At 40.0% G+C, this 13,040-nt stretch overlaps 1 protein-coding gene across 1 annotated transcript in view; it reads right to left on the bottom strand.

The window, feature by feature from the left end:
• Positions 1 to 13,040, bottom strand: part of cdh13 (cadherin 13, H-cadherin (heart)) — a 266,013-nt gene that overhangs the window by 119,112 nt on the left and 133,861 nt on the right. The window lies entirely within an intron of this gene.

Here is a 13,040-nt window from a genome sequence, read left to right as displayed (position 1 = left end):
AAACAGGGTCACTGATATGCAAGGTCTTCTGTGATGTTGTAAATTATTAACAATTATCTGTGAACACTGAAGACATTTTTTTGATTCAAAGTTGTTTTGACAATATTTAGAGCCATTTGTATGAGAAACAAAAAGTTTAAACGCATTGCGTGTAGCAGTACGCAGAAAAATGAGTTGATCTGCTCCTCTATGACTGTGCGATCATTGTCCTGGACCATGTTTAGGCTGTGTGTCTGTCATAGTTTAAGTTTGACCCTCCACAGAGAATTACTTCACCTTCTTTCCTCCTGGAATTTAAGTTGTAGTCAGTGATCGAGCAGCGGATCGGTTTTCGAATGAGCTCAGCGGGAAAAGAAAAGGTGGCCGCAGGTCATTTGACGTGTGCGTCGGACTCTCCGTGTCTGTGGACTGATGATGAATTTGTAAACAGGGAGTTTGTGAGTGACTTGCATTGCATTTTTCCCCAGCCAGGGTGCTGCTCTTATCTTTGCTGCCCAGGGGCCATGGGCTTTATCGGGCACACGTTCGCTCATCCAGGACACTGCCTGTACCCAGAGCCACGACCTGACCGCTGGGCCACGGCTTCCACACAAACCTCCATCTCAGAGTTTGAATTTCTTTTTTTTTTATAAGCATCAAATATTGACTCTATCCCACTGAACAAACTTCTGAGGTTGTTTCTGTGGTGACTGTCTCGCAGCGTGGCTTCTGTGTGGCACTACAGAGACATGGACGACTGTATCTCCAGCTTTCACAGACCGAGGAGACTTTCTTTTACTCTGCGTGTGTCTTTGGTCTCATTTGCCTTTTGAACAGATGTTATTATATTCAGTATTTTGAACATCTCCATGTGAGGCCAGAGTGTAAATATTTTATAATAATCTCACTGGGAAACTGTAGCATATCAATAGATAGGGTTTAAAACTGAGGATGGCAATATTTCTTAATTGGCAGACAATATTGCATTCATGTCTTTGTTGACTATCTTTTATGTAGAGTGGGTTGATTACTTTATGCAGTCATAAAGCAAACATTAAAACAAAAAAGAAATGGAAAAAAAGAAAAAAAAAAAGAAAATAAAGGAAAAAGAGAAAAAAAAATTTAAATTAAAATTTTTTAAATAAAGCAAACATTCAAATGGTTTATGAACAGTTTGATTTGTTCTGCCTGCGGACACGGGTACGATGGGAAAATAATTGGTAGTTGAACATTTGCCAAATGTTGTGACGTGCGAATTGGTTTGTGTGTCTTGTCCTGTGTCAGCTCTGCGAAGGACCGGCGATGTGTCCAGGGTGTATCCTGCATTCCCAAACACTAACTTCAATTCACCGAGTATAAACTTTGATTACATGAAAGTATTGCTATATGATGGTCTGATATACGGTTTTAAAAATGAGACATCAAAACTAGTTTAAAAGTTTAATATCAGTTTATTTTCCTGTGCGAGGAACCCATATAGATGCTCATCAGTATCACCCATATAGTCTGTGGCGGGAGTGTTAAACACATTTCAGTTCAGGGGCCACAGACGTCGGCTGGACTGGTAAAATAGTGCCCCAATAACCTTTAAATGTAAACTTTAAAGTTTCCGTTTGTTGTGGCACAGAGTATACATGATGAAAATGTCAATAATTTCACAGAATCTCAACATAAAACTAGTTTTAATGAAACCTTCTACTGCAAAATACAGTTAAATGTCCTAAAAACTTCCCCCAAAGCTGTTGCTTATGTATGCTTTTCCAAATTCACCCTGACAACATGGTGTCAAGGCTAGTTTGATCAATAAGGTGGATTTAATGGCAGCATGCCTGACATGTCAGCTCTGGTCTCAGTGGTGTGTTGTGTCCATTACTCTTAAGAAAATTATTTGAAAATCACTGTTTTCTTTGAAATTTTTACAATTTTCTGGGAGGTTTGGTGGGCTAGATTGGAGCATCTAGGTCCACGGGCCTTATGTTTGACAGCCCTAGTCTATGTGGATTCAGTAGGCAAAGCAAATTTAACTTCCCCTAATCCATGCAACTTTCATGTAATAGCCACATCTATATGACAACAGGTGGAAAGACATATTATTCAGGCACTTTCATGCACTACAAAAACAAACAAACAAGCAAAAAAATCCTGAAACAGTCAATATTGATTTTCTTTAGTCATCCGTTTATGCTGCTGCAAACTATTATTGTGGTTTTATTTCCCAGTCATCTGCAGCTTCCTGTGGGATTTTTCTGAAAAGAAGAAAACATGTAAGAGACAGAAAGAAAAAAAAATCCAAGCCTTTTTTTCTTTTCTTTTGCATTTGTGTCCAAGGAGATTTGTTGTTGTGAAGCTCGGGGTAGGGAGGGAGAGTAAACAGCAGTGAGTGTGTTCAGTCCAACACTGGCTGGAAACAAATGACAAATAGATGAATCTATATTAATTGAAAAGTGGAAGGACAATCTACAGAATCCCACTGCTCTGCAAGGAGAATTACCACATGACTGCAGCACATATGCCACAATTTATGCTAATGCCAACTTCCTCTCCTCATTTCCCCTCTCACGGTGATAAAACCATCAAATCTGAGCTTCAAACAGCTGATATATGGCTTATGCTACAGGACAGAAAGTGGAAATCCAGGGATCTATAACAGAAGTGTCAAATAAGTGACCCACGGAGCAAATCAGGCCCACAAAAGGCTCCAATCTGTCCTGAAAAACCACAACGGAATTTGCAGACATTCTGAAGAAACCATTGATGTTTCAACAATTTTTTTAACAGTAGCAAAACTCTGAGACCCGAGGTGAGATATTGGCCGTGCTGCCTTAAGAGATAGTTACCTCATTGCTATTTATTTTCATCATACTGTATTAATCCCATTGGGGGCATTTCTTCATCAGTAGCCATAGCGCTAACCACTGTGCAGCCAAAATTTGGGTTTGTCCCAAAGCGAGAATCGTACTCCTATACCAGGGGTCAGCAACCTTCAACACTCAAAGAGAACACCCTGGGAGCCGCACGACCCTGGACCCAGGAAACGGCAGCGAAAGGGGAACAACAACAACAATAATAATAATAATAATAATAATAACTAAATAAAAGAAAGTTGTTTCACAGCAACATTCTTTTTTCCAACTATTGTACTTTCTCATGGCGACAGGGTAAAATTAATTCCTGCCTGAAGTGTTATTGTTAGAGAAAGTAGGTACACTGGAGAGTAAGAGCTGTTGACTAATATTCGTTATCAGGTCAATGAGAATGTGAAAATAAGGGGTGAAAAGAAGAAGAAAGAAGCGAAGGTACAAAGCTGATGAGGCAACCGGATGAGAAAGTATAAGAGCAGAGAGAGCAAGAGAGGGAGATAAAGGAGGAGGCATGAAGAGGGGGGTAAGAGGGCCGATTCTCTCGCTCAGTATAATGACAGTGCAGTGTCACCAGGACCTCCCTGACATTACTGAAGCCCTCACTTCCACTTACCACGGACATTTCCCTCCAAGCGGCAAGCAGTTGTCTCACCCTAATTATTCCTCCCTCCACCTGCATGCCTCACTCTCCTTGTCACTCCTCTCAGGTCCTACACCCTACTGTCCTTTCCTCCCTCCTCTCCGCTGCCCTTTCAATACCTCCTTAGGACATGGGAAAAGTCACAACTCTCCACTCCCATAGATTACTTTTGAATTTTAAAAAGGTCTTGTGGTTTCCTTCTGCATGCATAATAATTTAAATGAGCCAATATTTGAGCTTTTCATTTACAAGCTGTTGGTAGAGTGGATGTTTGAATGTGTGAGAGAGGAAATGACTGCCCTTATATTCCATTAATTTAAAATGATTTACAAGGAAGGATTTGAATCATCAATATAGACTCAATATTAGTTCCTGTTATGGAGTAAAAACCAGTACATTTCCAGATCTTTCTTTGGGTAATTTAAAGTAGAAATGGTATGGGGCTGATCCCAAATGACAATGTGCAAATGCAGAGTGGCACAGATACAAACGACTTGAAGTCAACCTACTCTACTACATAGGGCACAGTGCAAACCACACAGAAAAGCCACAAAGCCTGGACTCGAACCAGTGAATTTCCTGCTGTGAGGTGAGAGCTCACCACTGCACAGTCCCTGATGAAACCAACCAGGTTACGCGTGCATGTTTAGAAACTGACAGACAAGCCTTCACACAGACTTTAATAATGCTCCAGAATCTATAAACTAATGCATTTGAACCCACTTGTTGCACATTTACAATTATGATGTGACTTGTAAGTGTGTTTTCTGGCAGTAATTTGCCGTCCTCTAATGTTTTATAATTTGAACAGATTGTGTTGTTGCAGTTCCTCTGCCACCATGCCACATGGACATAAATAATGGATATTTGAAGAGTCATTACAGCACTCCGTGATGCCAAGCAGGTTACTGGATGCACAAAGTGTAAACTCATTGCTCTCCTCTAATGCATGAACAAAATAGATGATCATTTTCTTTTACCTTGAAATTCAATAATTTGTCACTAAAGAAATAGAAAAACAGAAATAATATTTATATTTCTAATTATAAATGATAGCGGTGTACATTTAACCATCCAGTAAACAAAATAACGTAGTATTTATTAAATAGATGTGTGGAGATTGTACAATGACTGAAACCGTAGATGTTCTACTAAGCGCGCTATTGTAAAATCAAGATTCCACAGAAATCCCACTCATTTTCATGTAATATAATGCATTTTATCTCCACCTTGGCTCAGTTTTATCCACTTGTGTTTTCACCATGTTCTCCTTTCCTAACGATCCGATTTCTCACTCCATCACCCTTATTTCTATTTCTTTCCTTGTTCAAACTATGCCTCTCATGTCTGCTCTTCTCGTGAGTATAATGCTCCATCTTGTTGTTCTGTAGTCCCAGATTTTCATTGACTACTGTCGGTGAGACTCAATTAAAGAGGGGAGGGAGAAAAAGGAAAGAGAAAAAAAAAAAAAAAAAAGACTTACAACGTGCACTTTTACCCACAATGCCCTTGGGGCTCAATTTATCTCGAGGAATGCTCAGCCCCCCCCCTCAAAAAAAAAACTGTGATTGACACCTCTAACCTTCATTGGGGTGTAATCTTCATCTTTAGCACTCAGAGATCTAATTAATTAGGAGGAATCTCATTTCCTCACTAATGCAACTGGACAGAGGCATGATAGAGGAGGGAGAGAAGGAAGAGAGAAGAAGGAGGGACTGAGATGAAGGGGGAAAGGAGGGGTGCTGCATTTCATCAATGCCCGTGAATGGTGTCCACCTTGTTCATTTCAGGGAAGAACAAGAGAGTGTGAGGTGGTTGGGTTCACACCAGCTACACTGTATTGATTACGGCTGCCAGAGCTCTGGCTACCGGCCATCACATAAGGAGACACTGCAGTAACAGTCTTTATAATGGAATCTCTCGGTAATGTACTCAAGTGTTTTACTTTCTTTTCTGGACTTCCCTTTCGGGGCTAAAGCCATCATCTGTGAACGGGGGAGCGGTAAGTGATACATGGGCTGTTTTGGTGTTGTCTACCAAAATAGGTCTCCTTTGTTCAGCCATTCACACTAAGTGTATGCAAATAAAACACACGGATTGAAAGCTGTGAAGTTCCATTAATGAGCTGATTTCACAAAACCTTCTGTTTAACAATCAAACCTGAACTTGTTATTTGCTGTTGGAAATGTCACTGTCAAAACATCCTCAAACGTCTGAACTGTAATTTGCATTCATCTGTTATTTTTCATATTGCAATCATCTAAATGCGGGTTAGCAATAAGTCACACTCATGTGCATGATTCATTATTTGAAACATTTGAGTCCTCTGGGTGATTTCCATTATAAATATATCTCCCATCGGAATTAATTGGAGATATTGAAGGTCAGCAACACAGATATAGGCACGCGCACACATACATGCACACACACACATAATATACAGTACCTCCATCCACAAGGAACAAAAGTCACTTTCTTTCACCGGATCAGCAAGTTAATCGTGAGCAAGAGTATCAATTTGTGTGGTAAAAAACCCAGCCTTCCTTTATAAAAGAACAAACTGGATCAAATCAAGGAGTGTTTCCTGACCATCTTCTTCCAGCCTTTTACTATTAGTGGGCTGCCACATAAGATAATCTTCCTACACCCTCGGTCTCCTGAATCCTAAGTCCAACAATGGCCAGCATGTCCTCCCTCACTGACCTTCATCCCCTCCATCCGCTGCATCCTTTTCCCGACATCATCGCTCCTTGCTAAACCTTCTCACTGACCTGAGCCTCTGCACACTGTTCAATAGAGTGAAATGAATGTGTTAAACTTTTTATTATAAATCTTCAAATGCAAAAGATGTGTTGTTTCCATGAAAGTAAGCCGCAAATTCCTCTTTGCCCAAGGTTCATACACTTCAAATGCAATTTATGGGAACTTACTTATTTATAACAGCATTTAGAAAAGCTTAGAAGGCGCTGCTAAAAATCAGCATTTGATCATCAGTGTTGAAGAATTTTACAGTTTCGGGTGATGGGAATGCATTTGCAATTTCTAACACATTTCCTGTGACGAGTCTGAGAAAGAGGTGCCACCTGATCCACCATTATGGAAACAGACACTATTAAACAGAAAAGGGCCTCTGGACGGATAAAGAAGACAATTGTGAACGCAGCTTGTTTTCCAGTGTGTTAGTTATGCATGCCAATAAAAACTGAAACTTAAAGATTTCAAAGCTGATGTGTTCAAACAGGCTTAGTGTAACTGTATTTCTATTCTATTCTATTTGCTTTGTACATTTTGTCCATTTTTGTTTCCCACAGCTCACTTGCCCGAAACCTAAACAACGGCACTGATAACAGCATGGAACTTCTCAGAAAGAACTTTTTTTTTTTTTTTTTTTTTTACTTTTAATCTAGCAATTCTCTACACATCTGTCCAGTTCATACAACAACGTGACTGCTGTAACCAGTTTGTTTCCACTCGGCTGCATAGATTCATCCACGGCTCCCATGCCACGGAACCGGTGACAGGCCGACAGGAGGACATGATTAATATTTCCTGTCACTTTCTTCTCCCATGGCTGCCAGTAAGGTGAAAGCCACAATCTGCAAGAACATGTTGGTATTTAATCCAACTGGGCATTCCAGGAACAAATGCACTCTTAAATCCAATAACACAAACATATTTCAAAATTAACATAAAAAATTCTGGAAAAAAACAACAAAACTGAAGTTTATTTCGAGGATATTAGGATGAATCACAAATACAAGTATATGTGGATATTGATTGTGAGATTGTTTTTATTTAAATTTACTATCCCATTCATAACCATATTTCACTTTCAATACTGTTTGTCTGCCTTATATTATTTGGTGGAGCCACATAATTGTACTCTATCAGGTGACATCAGTTTTATTGAGGCTTCAGTTTGAAAATGTAAAAAAACAAACCAAAAAAAATTGACAAGCACATATTTGAAAGAAAAGTGCACTATTAATATAGAAGTACTGGTCTTCTCATTGTAGCACACACTGATGATCGTCTATTCTATTACTTACTGTCGTCAACACAACAAGTCATTACAACTTGCACTGTAGTCGCATGTAACAATCTACAATCATCAAAATGAACATTGGACATGTGGTAAAACTACAACTTTACACTGTAATGGTTTAGCATTCACATACTGTATTCATTCACACTGACTCACTCACTCTTTTGGAAGTGATTCGCCCACCATTGAGAACATTTTGACACATATTCTGACACTCAATGGTTGTACCATCTAACATGAAAGCACAGCACAGCCCATCCAGCCACATGCCACAGACGTACACTGAATATACTGTTCACTGCAAGAATAAACATGAATAAATTCAACATATCAGACAGGGTGAAAGAAATGACCAATGCTTTCCATATAATGACTTTCTCGTACTACGTCCGGCCAAATTCAACAAATGGAAGAAAAACTACTCCAAATGTGCTGCTTTAAAATGCCTTTGGAAGTATTTCAGATCAAATTGTAAAGAGATAACGATAGTTATCGATTTTCTCAGGATCTTCTGTGTCTTCGGCTGCATTTACGGTACAACGTTTTCAAGAAAAAAGATGTTTGCAATTCTTATTTCTCCAACGATCCTCAACCAGAACTTTTTGATCTCAGGTCCAGGCAGGAACTGAGCCTCTTCACACTGACAGGTGTCTCTATGCCTTCTAGTTATCCAGCTTGAAGACCTACACTTTGTCCAGACTGGCCTTGTGTCTCTCTCCACCCACCTCATCTACTCACACCCTTCCAATCTCCAGATCATAATAGGGGGAATGAAAGGGAGTTTATAAACTGAAGTGTACATCAAATCTGCTGTAATGAAATCTTATCACCGTGTTCCCCGCGCTGTATTATTTGCATATAAATGACATAATATAATAACTCTTCGGCCTCTACCTGGGAGGAGTAAATATTTCTCTGTCTGCTTTGTCTCGTTGCTGTGACACGAGGAAACGAGATGCTAATTGAAGAGAGGAACGCATCTTTATGTTACGACTGACATTCAATTATGTTTGTGGGATCAGATTAGGTGGTGGCCCCAGAAATGTTTGAAAACAACATTTTGCAGAGCGGCAACTCTGAAAGCAGTCGAGGAAGTAATTTGAATGGCCGTTTGAGGCCCCTGCTGAATGGTGCTGTTCTGAATGGAATCACTATGCTATGACCTGCGAGTAATTGGATGTCCACAGTGAAGTGTTGACAGAGAACGGGAGGAGAGGCTGACAGAAATAATAATAATAATGAAAAAAAAAGAAGAAGAAAAAAAAAAAAAAAGGGAGCGAGGCAGGGAGACAGAGTCAGAAAAAAACACACACAAAATAAAAATAAGCAAAGAAACAATGTGATGAACAGGCATAGTGGAAAGAAAAATGAGCTTTGGTTTGTGGGGAATGCAGGGATCCCGACAACAAAAAGGCAGAAAATGAATGCGGGTTTTTCCCAAAGAGTGTAAGCTGCCAAAGTTCCAGTTGTCATTCATCACAGAGCACACATGTTGCCACCCTGGCCGCTGAGCCAAATAAGCCATTAGACAGGATAAGCTTCCTTATCAGCCAGGCGCTGTCAGGAAGCGTGCCGCCAAGGTCACACCAAACAAACAGCAGGTCACTTTACTTGCAGCCACCAGTTCATACAAAACTGTTGATCGTGGCTAATTGTGTACATCCATTATCCCGTCATTCCAGATTTGTACCATCGCAGAGCGGATAATGTAAAGTAAATACGTTTAAAGTGCAGGCAACTGGAAACCAAGTCTTTTATACACACAAAACACAATCAAAGACAATTTGCCAGCAGACGATGCGTGAGCCTCAATGAAGCTTGTTCCTCATTATGTCAACAGAGGCATCTTATTTATTTACAAAGGCTGCAGACCACTCAGCATTCTCAAAGTGAAGTATAATTATTTTTCTTTGACTTTCGCTTTGTTTGTTTTTTCATCCCAACAGTGATCATGAAGTCCTTTTCTCTTGTACTTTAGTTGTTAATACTTGCATTTTTTTTCTGTCAGATGCAGCTATTTAAAGGTACACATCACAGTTCCACCACAAACAAAAACGCACGCACGCACGCACACACACAAGGCACACAAACGCATCCACTTTATCCCCGTGTAATTCACCTTTGTAGAACACGGAGGGGGACGGAGGGGTCGGTCGACTCCATCGATTGGCTATCCTGAGCAGTGACAGCTCCCAGATTGGCCAGAGAGCATTAGGGAGTCAGAAAGTCACACTGCCATTAGCAGTCTGTCCTCTCTGGTTACAGCCTGCCAGCATACGGACACCCGATAGACTAAAATAGATTACAATGATTGGTGTGTGTGTGTGTGTGTGTGTGTGTGTGTGTGTGTGTGTGTGTGTGTGTGTGTGTGTGTGTGTGTGTGTGTGTGTGTGTGTGTGTGTGTGTGTGTGTGTGTGTGTGCCAAGAGAGTGCATGCCAAGATAAAGTGATCATTCTATCACTGCTATACTGTTAGTTCAAATGTATTCTGTGGTTCAAGTCAATAACATTATCAGTGTGTTTCATTAGTCTTATTTATTATATAACATTACCATTCAGAAGACATTTTCCTTCTACCTGCATCAGAGTAAACTTCCTTTGCGTAGTACTCTGTTTGAACGTCACAAACTGAACATGGCATGTCTCAAAGGACGCCATGAATAAGAAAGAAAATAACAGCGAGCTTTGTATCTACATGTATTCATGCAAGGATCCGCGCTTGTTACACGCAGCTGTACATACAGAAGAAAACCAAATGAATCAAAAGCATAGGCCTGTTGGAATTCGGAGAAGCCCTTAGTTTGAAGACAAAAGGAGATTTCAGCGCTGACCTCCTCCTCCTCCTCCTACTCGTCTTTTGTGCCACCCTCCTCCTTCTCCGCTCTCCTCACTTCTTTTCTGATTCCAATCTCCATTGCTCCAATTCACAGGCCTCTAAAAAGGATAAACTGCAGCCACGATGTGACAATCGGAGGTGGTGCATGGAAGCACAGTTGACCGGGGAAACGAAGGTTAGATTGATAAATCAGCCAGCCTGAGATATTGGAACTTTTTTTTTTTTTTTTTGGCGGGATGCTCGAGGATGTGCTCAGCATTAAGCCTGTCCATCTAACATCTCTAAAGGTTTGATTTATTTATTTATTTTTGTTGTTGTTGTGTCTGCACAATTGATGTATTCCCTCAAATATAGCCATGTTAACTTCACTGACATATACTAAGAGTAGACAGAGTCAGAATGCGAACGTTATATGTTAATCTGATTATGTTTGACACCCCTCATCTAAAAGGCAATACATTTTCTTGACGGGTAAAAGATATATAGCAAGTTTCTGTGTGTGGATGTAAACCGTCATACCAGCTACATTTATAATTTTTATCCTACATTAATTTAATTTAATGTTCACTTCCTTCTTTGCTCGTGGAACCTTGTGAGTTGATGAAACCAATATTACTGTTTTTGTTCTCGTGACTGTGTCTCAAGAGGATTCCATCACCTATTCATAGATTGTAACATGCAAATACTCGCGCCTAATCATGCAACAGGATAGAAATATAAACCATCTACATATTTCAGAGAGATAACCTAACACCTTGCGTACTGCTTCTGTCAGGCTGCCGTACTCTTTCTCTCACGGAGGCCAGGAGGGTGGACCGCGCTTATTAATATTGGCGAGCGCTTTCAACCCCTCATGTCCTCTTTCTCATTACCAGTCAAATTTATTCCCTGTCAAATCTCATCATAAACAATAAGTTAAAGACTGGAAACCCTTTGCCTCTCGATATTGACTTTTCTGCTTCAAATTAACATTCACTGACACCTGCAAAAAAAAAAAAATGGTTAAGTTAAATGGTTTAAGATTCCGGCATGAATAAGTACTTGCATAAGGTAGATGCACACATTGCAAAGCCTCAAGCTCAAAAGGACAAATTTCCAGCTCTCGCAACAGGTTGAGATGTTTGCCTGAGTAGATTGATTAAGAGAAATTTCCACCGAGCGAAAGACAGACGCACTCCTTTATCTTTTCAAAAGGATGAAAATGGCCTCACCCTTCAGCAATATTAGCTGTCAAAAATTACTACCTGCCATTGATCGAACAATGTCGTGTGTCAGAATGATATTAAATCGGAGTGGGGGCACAAACAGTGGTGGAATAAATGTGCATATCAAGACTGGATTTTATGCCTCAGAGAAAGCACTAACAGGAAAATCAAACTGATTTCGATGTGACAAAATTGATTTTCCAATTTTCTCCGGATTGCTTTCTGTTTCCCCGGGGCAGGTAAGGAGTGTATCTAAATACACTCAGAGGCCCGTCTAAATCATGTCTGTGGAATCTGGAGAACAGAAGTTATCCTTTCCTCCCTTGCTTTGTGTTTTTCCTGTCTGTTTTCCTGTCAAACACTTCACATTGCACACATAGGCTGGATGTGTTGTGCCTTAAAGAACTGTGTCCTGTATGGATACAGTGGGCGCGATGTTCGAATCTTATTTATGAGAGGGCACTTAAGTGGCTGTGTTCACCCATCTTGTTTAAAGCTGCGAGAGTAGTTTAAAACGAATGCCCGCTGTACCTCCATTGGGCTTTTTTTTTTTTGAAAAGACATTTTTACTGGTATCCACAGCCAGACTCCTACTAAAACGATGCATGTACTAAAAGCCAGGCTCATTTATAAATGATGGAGGTGTGGGGATGAGGGGATAGATGCATGCAGATACAACATGAAGATAATGATGAACAGCGCTTCAGGCTCATAGTGCTTGTAGGTGGCCTATTCTGCATTTATATTAACACCACATAAGTCAGCATATCACATGCATGGATTAGTCAGGGCTGTTTAGCTGCTTGGTAGTAAAAATAAATAGGAATTTGATTCCACTTCTCTTCTTCATTAAAGCAATTCGATGGGGAGGAAAACAAAAATGGTGTTTGTGCTTTGGACCTCAGATTCTACAGATGTAAAACGAACTTATTGGGTAAAATGAAATAATTTCACAGTGGGATTAATAGAGTTTTCTTTATGTTACAATCTTGAAAGCACTTAAATGCAAAAGCTGTTCTTTTCAGAGATTAATTCTACAGAGTAAACAAAACTTCCCATATATTTGATAAAAAAAAAGGAGGGGAAGAAGACAAGGATAAGCATAAGAAGTCCAAGAAGATGAAGAACTATACTAAGATTCATCGGGGGAAAAAACAGGCTGACAGTTGTTGTCAAACAGAAGAACAACAAGAACTAGATGAAAATCAAGCAAAAAAAACAAAAAAACAAGATATAAAATCAAAGAAGAAGAAGAAGAAAAGGAAGATGATAAAGCAACTATCAGCTCTTCACATAGAAGAAAAGACGCTCAAATAGCTTGGTATAGCCCCCAGTGCTCGCTCCATTGATTGCTTCTCATTTTATCGGACTTTTATCAATTACGCCCGCAATAAATAGTTTACTGTAGCTGGTGGATTGGCTCATCAGGCCAGTTAGCCGCCATGGTTCCAGCAGTTCCGGATGGAAGGTTTTT

The sequence above is a fragment of the Lipophrys pholis genome, assembly GCF_963383615.2.
Source record: "Lipophrys pholis genome assembly, chromosome: 11".
Lineage (NCBI taxonomy): Eukaryota > Metazoa > Chordata > Actinopteri > Blenniiformes > Blenniidae > Lipophrys > Lipophrys pholis.
Note: the sequence above shows the minus strand (reverse complement) of the source record. Positions and strands in the feature narration are given on the sequence as shown.